Genomic DNA, 13,773 nt, shown 5'->3' with positions numbered 1-13,773 from the left:
ATGTTTTAAAAACAAAATGTTTAAAAATATTTTTAAAATTTTATTCGATAGCTTTTAATATTACTAAGAATGTACTAAAATAAGAAAATGGGTGAGAATGATGGTGAAGCCATAGCAAAGGCAGAGACATGTCCTTTCTGCAAAAGTGACAACAGGGTAAGCAGGCTATGAGGACTCAGCCCTCTGAACAATCTTTGCATCCCTGAATGATCTCTAATGTTCACTAGGCTTGTGTTACAGATGCTTGTTTTCCTCTCTTTCCTGTAAGGCCTTGCAGTAATTTAAAGTAACCAGAATATGTTTCTATTCCTTGTTACCTGAAAAAGTCAAACATACTCATGTTATACAGGTAAAATGGAATAGTACATTATGTGAAAGTTATTTGTAAACTGTCAAATTATGTTCAAATATGAGGTAAGATCTGAGAAGCTTAGGATATAAGTTAGTCTCAAAACTTAAATGCTTTTCAAGGGAAAATTTATTTGGTGATTAACTAGAATTTTAGTTGCAATATGTAATCCTTGACTTTTTGAAGTAGCCTAGAGGTGGTCAGGACTTGTAGATTACAATAGTCCTTTACTTGCTTGAATATTGATCTGGTAGTACTGAATACTGAATACTGACAATTAAAACTCTTTGGCAGAAAGTGCTCTTATAAAACTTCTAGAAAATTTATTATTTTTAAAATTTTTATTATGTATTTATTGTGCACAACATGATGGGTGTGTTTGTTTGTTTTGAGATGGAGTCTTGCTCTGTCACCCAGGCTGAAGTGCAGTAGTGCGATCTCAGCTCACTGCAACCTCCACCTCCTGGGTTCAAGCAATTCTCTGCCTCAGCCTCCCGAGTAGCTGGGATTACAGGTGCCTGCCACCACGTCAGGCTAATTTTTGTATTTTTAGTAGAGACGGAGTTTCACCATCTTGCCCAGGCTGGTCTTGAACTCTTTACCTTGTGATCCACCCGCCTCAGCCTCCCAAAGTGCTGGGATTACAGGCATGAGCCACCGTGCCCAGCCCACAACATGATGTTTTGAAGTATACATACACTGTGGGATAGTTAAGTCTAGCTAATTAACAAATGTATTACCTCACATAGTTATCATTTTTGTACTGAGAACACTTAACATTCACCATCTTTTCATTTTTAAATAATGTAATCTATCGTCATTAACTATAGTCACCATGCTGTACAATAGATCTCTTGAACTTATTTCTCCTATCTAATTGTAATTATATATCCTTTCATCCACAGTCATATTGATGATTATTTAGCATAAATTGTTAACAAAGATCTTTTTCTATTTTAGAACAGATTGGAAAAATGCGAAATGTTATTAGACACAGGCACAGCATAGCAGTAGAAACATCTTAACTGAGAACCTGGAACTGAAAGAGAAAGCAACCAACTTAAAGGGCAGACAAGACACATGGTTATGTAACACAGCAGTGGGTATTCACAGTGATGACACAAGACAAAATAATTACATTTTCATTCTAAAAGCAATTTTTAAGGAGGCAAGGGCATTTATAAAACATTTTAGAAACTATTTAATAAAAATGGTAAAATTAAAGTGTTTGTTTATGTACTCAAAAAATATTTATTTGGAAAATGCATGTCTGGGGGCACATCTCGTTAATGAGGTGATCCTGTGTTTAGAACTGAAGGCAGTCCTCATCCATTCTCTCAAAAGGTGACCTTCTTTGTTCTTCTTATAGCCTCACCACATTTAATTTTCAGAGGTTTTGATATAAATTAAAAACATTCTTTGGTAGATTGTATTGTATGAAAACACTCTTCAAAAGTGTAAGCATTGATATCTGGAATATCTGGGAAAATGTACAATAAAGACATCTCTTCTGGTCTTCCTCTGATGGTAATGTGTTCACTATTATACTGATGATGTAAGCTATGTATGTAAACCTATGCAGGTAAAATTCCGCTAAAGCCAATCCCACTACAAAACAACAACAACAACAAACCCCAAGTGGCATCTGAAGAGCTTGGGAATTCCAGGAATGTGATAAAAATGTTTTTAATAATACACTGAAAAATAATTTAGTGTGTAAATAATATTTTATAGTAAATGCTTCATTTTATTCCTTCCATATAACAACTGTCTTCTGTAATGAAAATACTTACTTGTTTGTTTAGTGTCTAAAGGTTGAGAAGGGAACTAGAATTGGCCTAAGGAGGCCCTCAGCCACCCATCATGTGACAGTATGGCCAGGAGGACTTACTCTCTGCTCTCCTCCTCTTGACATGCCTCAAACACACCAATCATTTGCACTTGGGAAATCAACCCTCACTAGCAAATTACTCCTGCCAACAAAATAACCCAATCAGCATGCAAAACTGGTAGCGAGCTGGGAGAGGGCGATGAGAGTGGTGTTCACATGGCTCCCTCTGTTTCCCTTTCCCCAGGTCTGGGCGCAGACTGTCAGTCAGTGGCCCCTGACTCAGAAAGAGGTTTGATTTAAACCATTTCATTTTCTGCTCTCAGACTGGGAATTTATTTAATATGAATGTCATCATTATAACAAAACTCAACTGTATTCTAGCAAAAATTTGGCTGATCTATGAAGAATATTGGAAGGAGAATCTGTGAACCCAAAAATACTAGACCACTGCTTATTCAGTTCTGCAATTTTGTCACTTTAATGGACTCTTCAGAGTGCCAAATCACTAGTCCTACTGACTATACAAAAATTGGCCATCAAGATGCCTGCCTCCAACAAATTGTTGCTGTTACTTCATGTTATCCACTTTGGGCTTAGAGACTGAAGGCCAAAAAGCATCCAATTTTTATGGTAAAAAAGTGCATCAGGAGGGCAACTACATACAAAGTTACCCTCCCAGTTTGACCCTGTCCTTAAGTTTTTATTGCCTGAACTGGCACCAAAGAAACTCCTTGAAAATAACACATTCCTTGTCCATTCAGTGGTTAATGATGCTTAAAAAAAAATCACAGTTTGTGACTGTGACCTAAATTATGCCAGAAGCTGTAAAACCATGGTTTCTTTAAATTCAAATATGACCCACATGCTTTAAAACCACTACACTGACCCTATAGTACTGTTGCTGAGTGTGCGTGTCCTCACATAAACACAGACACACACACACACACACACACACACACACACACTCCCCACTTGGCATTAAATGACTCGATAAAAGAAATGGTATTTTTCAGACTTCCATGTTAAAAAAAAGGCTCATGAAAGAGATGTAAGTGAGCTTTAAGCCAAACATTTGTTTGGCTTTGCTGCAGCAGGCTGCAGGAATGTAAACTTTTTTTTTTTTTTCAATGACTTCAGCTCCTAATTTGAAAGCTAGGATTTTTAGGAGTGAGCAAGAGACTATATTTGGCCAAAAAATTCTGCTGGCTTTACTTAGCCAATCTGCACATTCAAAACAATACTTCTTTATCAAAAAAACAATAGTCTGTTTTATTCACAGCACATGTAGAAGTTGGAACATCGACTAAATTCCACTTTCTTCTCTTGCAGTGTGTCTGTAACCAGCTAATGAGCTGCAACAGAGCCTGGCCTTCATTTTCAGCAAATTAAGTTCATCCCTCATAGGAATTGTGGTCTGGCTGTGGCACCGCTCCTAGGTATGGGTGGGATTTGTTTCTTCTACCAGTTGTAGGTTAGCCACATGGGTACGTGCTGTCGCACCACACAACAAAATTTTCTCTATAATAACCAGTTTAAGTAGGCTTTTACCCCACAAAAGTAGATCCCATTTAATTTACTTTGTGTTTATAGCACTCCCTCTCAAACCGCACCATTGGCACAGACTAATATTTATACAACTTTTTATTTTAAACTATTTATTTGGAGTTGAGACTTCAGTAGCACTCCCTGTCAGATTCATTGAGCAAGCTTAAATTCAGGATACTGAAAATGTAAATTGGGAAGAGGGATGTATGTTCTTGGGATTCTTTTCTCCCGTGCATGGACACCCAAACAACTCTCACTGTAGTAAAGGGAGGTTACACATGTGTTGATAACATTTGTATTACTGCTGGTAGGAAATTGAACATTGATGGGTGGTTTTAAAAGACTGCTTTTGCCTATTGTGTTTCCACATTTCTTTGCCAATATAGTTGGTCAAATTAGTTATGCAAAATGCATCTAAAAACTTCTAATCCAAAAGTGTCAATGTTGTTAAAGATTTCTTTTCATACACAAAGAAATATTACATTGCTCCATTATTTTAATGGAAGTCGTTAGTCAAATACGCTTTTGCCACAGAAAGAAAGGGGAAAAACTTCTTAATTTTGTATCTGACCTCTGCTTTGGGGCCTTACTTTAAGTTACATTTTTCTTAAATAAAGCTTTTCTGTTTTTTAAAGTGAATGACGGGATGTTAACTTTAAATGGACATTTAACCACATAAAATATAGTGGCAGATGGTTCATTTTTCTACTCAGGGTAGACACTTTATTCAGGTAATGATATTTAAACCTCATTTTCTATGAAATCTGCATGTTGTTCTTAAATCTGATACTATTTTGTGATTTAAAATGAGTGTTGGGTTAATTTTGTTTACAAGTGAAGTATTTATCAGACCTTTGATTCTCTTTTACTTTCTTCTTTTGGTAAACACCTATCCGTTTCTAAGACCCACTTATATGTTATCTCATCAAGGAAAATTTTCCCATCTTCCCAAAGGAGAACAGAACTCCACTGTAGTGGAATAAGTTTTTTGAGGTATGAACCAATGCTTCTGTCCTCCTAATATTCTTACAACCTCTAACCCGCCTCTGCATTCAGGAAACCAGAATACATTAGGGAGGAGACAGCAAAGGAAAACAAAAGACAATAAAGGAATCGATGTATTTGTTTTGTAACTCAAAGTTAAAGTCCAAATTTAGAAAATAGATTTGAAAGCATAACGGGTCAATTTCTGTTGTGCCTCTGAAGAAGAAAGTTGAGAAAGAAAGAAGAGGGCTTAGATGCTGGTGGGTGTCTGCAAAAAGGCCCAGAAAATGCCTGGAATAATAAAGAAGCAGAGAACTTCCAGGGAGGAAGGGAACAGTCTCTAAGATGGAGCAGGACCTGGGGAAGTCTTGCTTCTCCACTGAAGAACATGGACCAAGACCAGGGCAGAAGGGATGGCAGCTTCCCCGTAGAGCAGTGAGGACGGATGACGACATGAAGACTGGACTGCTCATTCTCACCTTCCCTTCACAGTCCCTGGCACTTTTTAAGCTCCTTGGAAATTAGAGGCAATCTAGGAGAAAGGGGGATAGAAGCAGACCTTATTTCTGTTACAATGTGAATGGGAGCTTCAAATTGAAGATAAAATGTTATGGAAAAAGTGAAATTATATATATATATTTTGCACATCGTAGCTTGGTGGCTTTAGGTTTCTGTGCATCAAAGGAAGGAATTGTGTCTTCCTCATTGTCATACTCTGGTATTGGAGATTGTGCAACATATATAGTAGGTATGCAATAAACAGCTGTTAACAGAATGAATCAATACTTTGTAGAGTATTGCCAACCACTCCAGAGCTTTGATCTGGCTTCTCTGTTGGGTCAGGAAAAAAAAGAAAAAAGGAGTCCTGCTTTATTTGTGCCTGTTGCATGCCAGCTTGGCCTGTTTACTCCTGTGGTTTCCCGCATTCCAAAGCAATGCAACGTTGCTTGAAGTTACACTTGAGCATTTTCTAGAGCATTTCTTCTGTCCATCCTACTTGCAGTGACTCCACTTCAGTTCCTTGTATGCCAGCTGCTGTGATAGCTTGCTGTCACTAAACATCTACATGTGTCCACCCCAGAGGAATTAAGTGGGACCACATTAATGCTAGGGAGCTGGCGGTCTTCCAAAACTGCACTCTGGGTCATTCTGTCTTGTGCTTTGGTAAAGTCTTTTCCCCCATCGCCTTCCAGTGGGGAGAGGGATAGGGTACAGCCTACAAAACAGAAACAGAATGCCCAGTGTGCGGGTGGAATACTTCCTCTTTCCTTCGTGAGTAGAGGAGACCGATTCAGAGGATGTTCCACTTATTCATTCCCTTCTAGTGTAATTTTTGCTCAATATTTTCTCTTTCTGTCACCTATAAACCAGAGGGGATATCCACTGGTATACTGCGTTGTGTGGAACGAGGGGGACTGTTCTGTTTCCTCCTTCAGCTCTTGTAAAGGCACTTGCCATTTCCCTGGTGCACCATTTAGACTTCAGTGTCCACATCTTGTAAGTCAAACTTGTGTCATCCAAAAGGTTCTCATACACATTCAAATGTTAATAAATGCCAATATCTTGTTCATGACCTTACACATAAATCTGAAATATGTAAGAAAGTGTAAACTACCCTCCTTTTTACCTCCACTCTTCTCTCATATATCAGTTCATATACTGCTTGTTGCAAGTAGCAGAAAACCCAATTCAAACTGACTTAACGGGCATGTAGGGGCCTCATAACTGGAAGGTGGTGTGGTGTAGGTGGCTCTATTGTGTCAAGAAAACATGGTTGTTTTCTGTCTCTCCACTCTGACATCCAGAGCCTCCTTCACAGTCGCAAGATGACTTCCAGCAGCTGGCACAAGGATTACCTGTTTCTTTTTGTTCATATCCTATAAACACATGGTAACTACTAAGGGACCTTCTTTCTCAGAGCCCTCTGGAAATATGTATATATATACTTATATATATATATTAATATATTATATATAATATATATTTGTGTGTGTATGTGTGTATATATATATATATATATATCTACACAGATATATGTTTTTTTGAGACAGTCTTGCTGTGTTGCCCAGGCTGGACTGCAGTGGCACCATCTCGGCTCACTGCAACCTGCGTCTCCTGAGTTCAAAGGATTCTCTTGCCTCTGACTCCCTAGTGGCTGTGATTATAGGCACCTGCCACCACGCCTGGCATATTTTTGTATTTTTATTACAGACTCAGTTTCGTCATGTTCCTCAGGCTGGTCTCGAAGTCCTAGCCTCAAGCGATCCACCTGCCTTGGCCCCCTAAAAGTGCTAGGATTACAGGTGTGAACCACCATGCCTGGCCTGGAAATATATGCTTAAATCTTACCTGCCAATTTTGAAACACATGTTATACACATGCAATGGGTCACTCTTCTCCTTCTTTATCATTTATCACTTCTACTATCTCTTTGGGTAGTAGATAAAAGGGAATGAGGACACTATAACGTATCAAAATGGGCCTGAATGAGACTGCAATGAAGAATATACCTCCAGTTTGCACTCCAGCCCAGGTGACAGTGTGAGACTCAATCTCTCTCTCTCTCTATATATATATATATATACTTCCAGTGACACGGACTTCAGCTACTTGCAATTAATCACTCTCAATTAATCAATCAATTGATGCCGATTGGGCTGTGAAAATAGTTGAGTGAAGCTGTGTTCAAGCTCCAACCTTACTGTTTACCAGATGTGTAATCCTGGTCAATTCATCTACCCTTTCAGAAACCTAGTTTTCTTATTAAGATCAAACGAGATATTTGCAAAACCACACCAATAACTTCTGCATTCTCCAAAGGCCAGGCATTATTATTATTGCTTTTTCAAATGAAATCAGAAGATTGATCTTCATTAGGAGTTACTTTCAGATCTACATTTATAGATTTTACAGTGTATCAGTCATTAATTTTCTTAAATATCATGCTAAGAAAATTATTTGTGAAATATTTTTTATTTATAGATATTATAGTATTACTAATACATGAACCTTAAAAAATAATTAGAATTCTCAGCACATCCTAAGAAAAACTTTTTATTCCATAACTAATTTCTAATTTTTGAAACACGGATGTTAAGTGTAAAGTTAATTGTTTTACAGTTTTGAGTTAATGAACATGAAAAACAATACCTCCCTTTCCCTTTGAACTGCCTTAAAACTCAGAGTTGAATTCAGACCTTAGCTGGGAAAGTTCTATTTTAGATTCTTCTAATAGCTATCTGTTTGCTTTGTTTTATTCATCTTTATTCTCATTTACTTTCAACTGATTCATGCTATCTACGTATTTCAACATTCTGAGTAGCTTCATATTCTTTATGGAAATTACAAAAAGGAAAAAGAAAGATATGAAGGGAGGGAAAAAAGACAGGAGAAAGGAAAGAGTAGAGAGGGTGTTGGAGAAGGAATGACAAACTCTGAGCCGAGCAGTGGCTTGCAAACAAGAAGGAATCGATTGGAGACAGATGGTTGGTGAGAAGGCACTTACAGGTGCCAAAGAGAGAAGAAATAAGATCTGGACTGAAGGTCATGACAGTGAAAAAGGAGATCAGGGGATAAGCTTAAGAACTTTTTCAGGTGAACAACAAAGAAGACTTGGAAACTCAGTGATCAGGGATTGGAAATGATGGTGATGGAAAGTGGAATATCATTGATGCTGAACATTCAAACCTCACTGATCTCAGAAAAGGTATGAAGATGGGGTGGAGCAGGGGACAGAGATAAAAGTGCCAGACATAGTGCTAGCCAATTTACAGAAAGCCCTTAACTTTACATGAATAGTCTTATTTAATTCCCCAAATAACCATTTGAGATATTAGTATTCCTCTTTGCAGATGAGTAAATTTTAAAAGAGCAGGGTTTTTGTTGTTGTTGTTTTTTGAACTGGTAATTCTGACTTATACAGACATGACAAACTCCAAAAGGAAACCCAAGCAGCTATTTGGCTCCCTTAATTAATGAAGTCGCCTAGTATGGATAATTTAGGTAAAAAACAATTACTCCTCTTTCCTCATCAGATATCATGTTGTGATCTTGCATGTGTATAAGAATATGTGTTTGGAGAAGGAATTATTTTTACTGCAGAAAGTTTCTTCTTTGTGTTGGTTATGTAACATTAACTTCGCTCATATAGCAACTTGGATGTGCCTGGAAAATAGCTCCATTATTTTGTCTATAACTATTCTGGTTCTCTTATAAATATAGAGTCCTATGCATTTTAAAATTCAGTCCAATCCAATAATTAAAACCATCCCTTTAGGTAATGCTGTCTCTTTTGGAAAACATGCCTAGTCTCCCAGATTTCTCAGCCTTCTGTCCACTTCCAGGCACCCCTTCAAGTTGGTGTCTGGGTGCTTTCACAGTCTAGGAGTGGTAGGGAAGAGCTAGTATTTATTCTTTGGTGCAGAGACCTGTTGATCCTCTGGCTTTTGAGGTGCTGTCCTTCTCTATTGTCTTGCTGGCACTCATAGCTGATCTAGGCACCTTTTATGTTAAGTTGATCAACTCTCCCTCCCCTTGGCTTTGGTTGATGCTACAGAACATCTGTCTCTGCTTTATTCTCAAGTGGCTCCCTGGTGGAAAGCGCAAAATGAGCCTCTGCCATGGAAGCACCTTGCCTGCCAGTTCTCACCTCAGCTGCCTCGTCAGTTCCCCTGGGGCTTAGATGCAGGGTTTTGTAGAAATTCCTAGTTTCTATCCAGGCCACACTTAAACTCAGAGGAGTCTAGAAAGCCATTCCTCAAGGTTAAGAGATGAGTTCTCAGCAGGGGCAGCTCCAGAAGGTTGCATTCTAGAGTCAGGTATGGAATTTGGGACTGCTTTTCCCTTGAGCTTCCCAGCACACAACTACTAAGAAAAGAGAAAGCCAGAAAGGGAAATTGAAATGCAGTCTCAGATTGCTTTCCATCCTCTACCATTCTCAGCTCCCAGAAACAGAAGGGATGGGCTTAGTTCTCCTTTAACTTTATACTAAGCCCTTGTATATACAGCAGCAAGCCTCATGACCTAGAGAGTTCACAGGTGGATGGCATCCTCTCTTTATAATGAGAATTCTGATTGAGTCCTCTAACTTAGTTTTGAAATGTTAAGTAGGTATTGAAAGAATTTAGCAAATCCATTTACTCTCCCCAAAGCCTTGCTTTCAAGCTAAATTCTTATTCTTTCCTGACCTAAAGCAGTAAGTTTTCTGGCTTGGCCTTGAAGATTAGACCAAAAAGAAATGTGATTTAGGGAATGTCATGAAATACACTGGTTATTATTTGCAAAATACTGTTCCTGGTACAGTTACATAAACACAGTTAAAAGTCCAGAAATCTATGTAGCTGAATGTGCGGTTTGCACTTTCTAGCTTCTGGTAAAATTAACATGACAATCACTTTCTAATCAATTTTGTCTAGCAAGTAGAAAAGGTGGAGAGCTAGTTTTATTGTAAGCAAAAGGTTGATAAGAACTTAGTAGATTATATTTAGTATACAGCCTATAAAAAAGAGAAATAATTACAGCCATAGTGACAAAAACAGGCAAACACTTCTTTTATCAACAAATAACGAATTAACAAAAAAGGTGACTTTTACAGTGTAATGTTCCTGAGGAGTTTTTAAACTGCCAGTTTTAGAGATTGTTTTCTAAGTGTTTTGTCAGAAGAAAAAGCTTTAATAATTTTTATTTTTTGAATGCTACAGTGTAGAGTTTTGTTTTATGTGATAGCAAAATAAATTCACTTCTGTTTTACTTTATTTTTTCTCATTCTATTTCACCATCTGTAGTGGGCCTGGTCAGATAGAGGTGAAAATTAAGTTACAGTAACATGAAAAGTATACCTAGAAAATCATGTGAATTCTTTAATGAAGGTTCTGCATTTACTTTACTTGAAGAAATATTTCCTTCGTGGTACAGACTGAAAATCAGAAGTATTGAATTAAATATTTGTAAAAGAATAGTGAATTATCCACTGTTGCATTGCATTATATATCTTAGTCTTGGTATTCTATTCTAATTACAAGGTAAAATTTCTCCCAAATTCCAAGTTTACATTACAAATAAAACACATATAATGGCCACAACTCCTAAAATATTCTCCGAAATTATGGGCACATTTATTCATGTTAACATGAGGTTTGCATTTTAATGTAGAGGATGGCGCTGTGGATTGCTTTTGCGAATAATTTCATTTAAGGACAGTTTGACTTTGTAAGAACAGATAAAACCAAAGCCAATTATGACATGAACTCTTCTCTCCTGTATGCATGGAACAGCATAAATAGAGAAGCTTGTTCTTTACTGCACTTGTCAAATCTTAATGTTTAAAAGTCTTAAAATTCAAATATATCTTTATATCAATAAAAATTATACATAATGGATGGAATGCTTGTAGCTGTACTCTTTATTTCCCCCTTCAATCATTATATGAGTATTTATCACTCATACAAAAGTATACATCTGTAACTTCTTTAGTTTCGTTTCTTGAGAGATACCAGTTCCTCTCTTCTTTCTTATGAACCTAGAAGTGCAGATGTAGTATAATATTCTCATCCATGTAATATTATTACAGGGTTTTTTTTCTGTTGTTTCTGGTGGCTTAATGGCAAAAGTGAAATTTTTAAGATGATTTAAAAATTTCTTCTTCAAGTAGTAATTTAGGCAACACTTCTGAAGTGTAATTTGACTTGAGGAATTTGGTACATATTTGTATAGTGGGCAGAGGCTTATTAAAATTATATTTACATATGATATGAAATGATATGATACTTAGAAATATTTTAATTTCAGGACTATACTTTGTCATGATTTGTGGAAATTTTCATTTTTGGAAAAGGGAATTTTGCTGACTTATGCACACCACAGTAATTATTGCTTTTAATGTAAAATATGGCTTAAACCTGATCTTTCTAGTAACTATACCAGGACACCAGTGATGTTCTTTAACTCTCCTTTGCCCTCTGGAGATAATATACAATTTAGTATCTAAAACTATAATACATCATTGTCAAAATTTTTTTCTTAAATATATGAAAAAGAATACATTTTTCAGATAGTTATGCCTTCACTTTGTAAAGTTTCTTCTTAAAAGCAACACAAAAATGAAAATGTGGAAATGGAAAAGAACTCCTTTTTTAAAACTATTATTCTTTGGTGGGATGGGGGGCTAAGAGGGAATTAGTTAACATGATTTTTAATTTGTCTCAAGGCTTGTGGAAAGAAACTGGCTTTAGAAATTCTAGAGAATGTACATGGTTGAGTATCGTACAGAAATAAATATCTCCCCCTTGGAATTTAAATTGTATCTAGTAGTACTATTTTTATACCTCTTACTAGGAAACGAAATACCTCTAAATTTAGTGCTTTGGAATTTTATTTCCACTAAAAATTTCTTCAGATATGTGAGCACCATAGTAACAGCTTTGCGAGCTGATTCTTCATTACAGTTCCCCGATAAGAGCTTCACTCAAGACAGTTCCTCTGGGATGACTGAGACTAAAAATCAATTCTGATAACATTGGAACAAATTTAAAGGCCGAAAAAAAAAAAAAAGAAAATCAGAGAAAGCATGCATGCTGTGGATAAATAGAGCTTCCCTTAAAAATTCTTTTTTCAGTCAAAAATCTAAAATGCATTTTCTCAAAACTTTTTTATTTCTTGTATTATTTTTATACCTAGGTGGGATTTTTCTTGCCTTTGGAAAAAATAAATCTCTTACCAGAGATATGAAAAATTCAGCTGAATTTATTTATGGCCCTGGTAAAGGTCTTTTCATGCTCTACAATGACAATATTTTTACAAAACCTACAGGTAAGTAATATGGGTGTGGAAAGATGAATGCAATGAATCTATTTTAATAAAAAGTTAATAATTCATTATTTTCAAGAAAATCACTGCCTTTAAAAAAACTATGTAGTACACTAGACTGAGCTCTGATCATCTTAAAAAGAAGTCTGTCAAAATAAATCAGGTTGATAACTGATTAGCAGAACGTGTAGTCTGTCATTTTTAAATATGTGCCCAATTTCTTCACATAAATCTTACCTTTAAAATCTTCAAGGGGAAAATTTATTTTGGGCACATTGGCCATGAATATCAGTTGACATTTATACAGCGCATAGAATTTATACTGTGGGTTAGGATGTCGGCCATAATTCTAGACTGATAGTTTGTAAAGGGAAGATTCCATTTTGTACTGTTTATAAAATGTTACTCTGCAGTTCCGTGCTCCAAGACTAACAAAGTCTATCCAAGTATAGTCAAGCACTGCAGTTTAACTTATTGCATTCATTAAACTAGGCTTAGATTGTCCTAATTATATGTTATCAACAATTAAGAAATGGATCACATGCCATAGACTGGCTAAAACATTCTGTATTCTTGGCTGGATGCCAGTGGAGGTGTCAAGTTCCATTCTACCTTGTCATCAGCTGCATCTCTGCTTTTGCAGTACAAGCAGCAGCTGTGCTAGACAAAATAATCTAAATTCTCACATGTACTTTTCCTTTAGGAAACAGCTCACACTGAATTGCATTTCTAGTGTGAATGGTACTACACCTGAGTGAGTTTGTGCTGAAACGTATTTTATGCAAATAATTTTTAACTGATATAATCTTTCATGACTTTTAAATGTGTTTGTTCTATCAAAATAATGGTCTTACTCTTCATGCTGAAATTATTACCAAATGGATTCTGTGGGCAGCAAAGTACTCTGCTCATTCGGCAATGATTTTCCTATACCTCAAATTACATAATTTTATAGGTGCTCTGTTTCAAAGGAAAACAATCTTTATTGATCCAAGTAGTCAAAATTAATCATGGATCTCTGATCTCAAAACTCCTGGCAAAATCCTTTTATTCAGAACACCCATATGCTAGACGCTCAACACTTCACAAATCCTTGTGGGACGATGGGTTTTTCAGTCTGATTGTTCAATCTAGTGCAGCTTCTGAAAGTGGAGATTCAGCAAGGCTTTCCCCTGAGCAGAGGCAGGCACAACCAATTTTATGAGTAGCTAAATTTGACCTGGCTTTTGCGTTACATTGTCATCTTTGTTCTTGGTAATGT

At 36.6% G+C, this 13,773-nt stretch overlaps 1 long non-coding RNA gene across 1 annotated transcript in view; it reads left to right on the top strand.

Moving 5' to 3' along the window:
* The first annotated feature begins 3,158 nt into the window (after positions 1 to 3,158).
* Positions 3,159 to 13,773, top strand: part of LOC103786799 (uncharacterized) — a 33,214-nt gene continuing 22,599 nt past the window's right edge. The window contains exons 1-2 of the long non-coding RNA XR_008625342.1: positions 3,159 to 3,616; positions 12,384 to 12,515. This is a non-coding gene — a long non-coding RNA (uncharacterized LOC103786799). The remainder of the gene's footprint in view (positions 3,617 to 12,383; positions 12,516 to 13,773) is intronic.

This window comes from Pan paniscus, chromosome 4 (assembly GCF_029289425.2).
Source record: "Pan paniscus chromosome 4, NHGRI_mPanPan1-v2.0_pri, whole genome shotgun sequence".
Lineage (NCBI taxonomy): Eukaryota > Metazoa > Chordata > Mammalia > Primates > Hominidae > Pan > Pan paniscus.
The sequence above is the reverse complement of the archived record's forward strand: the minus strand, read 5'-3'. Positions and strand labels throughout refer to the sequence as shown.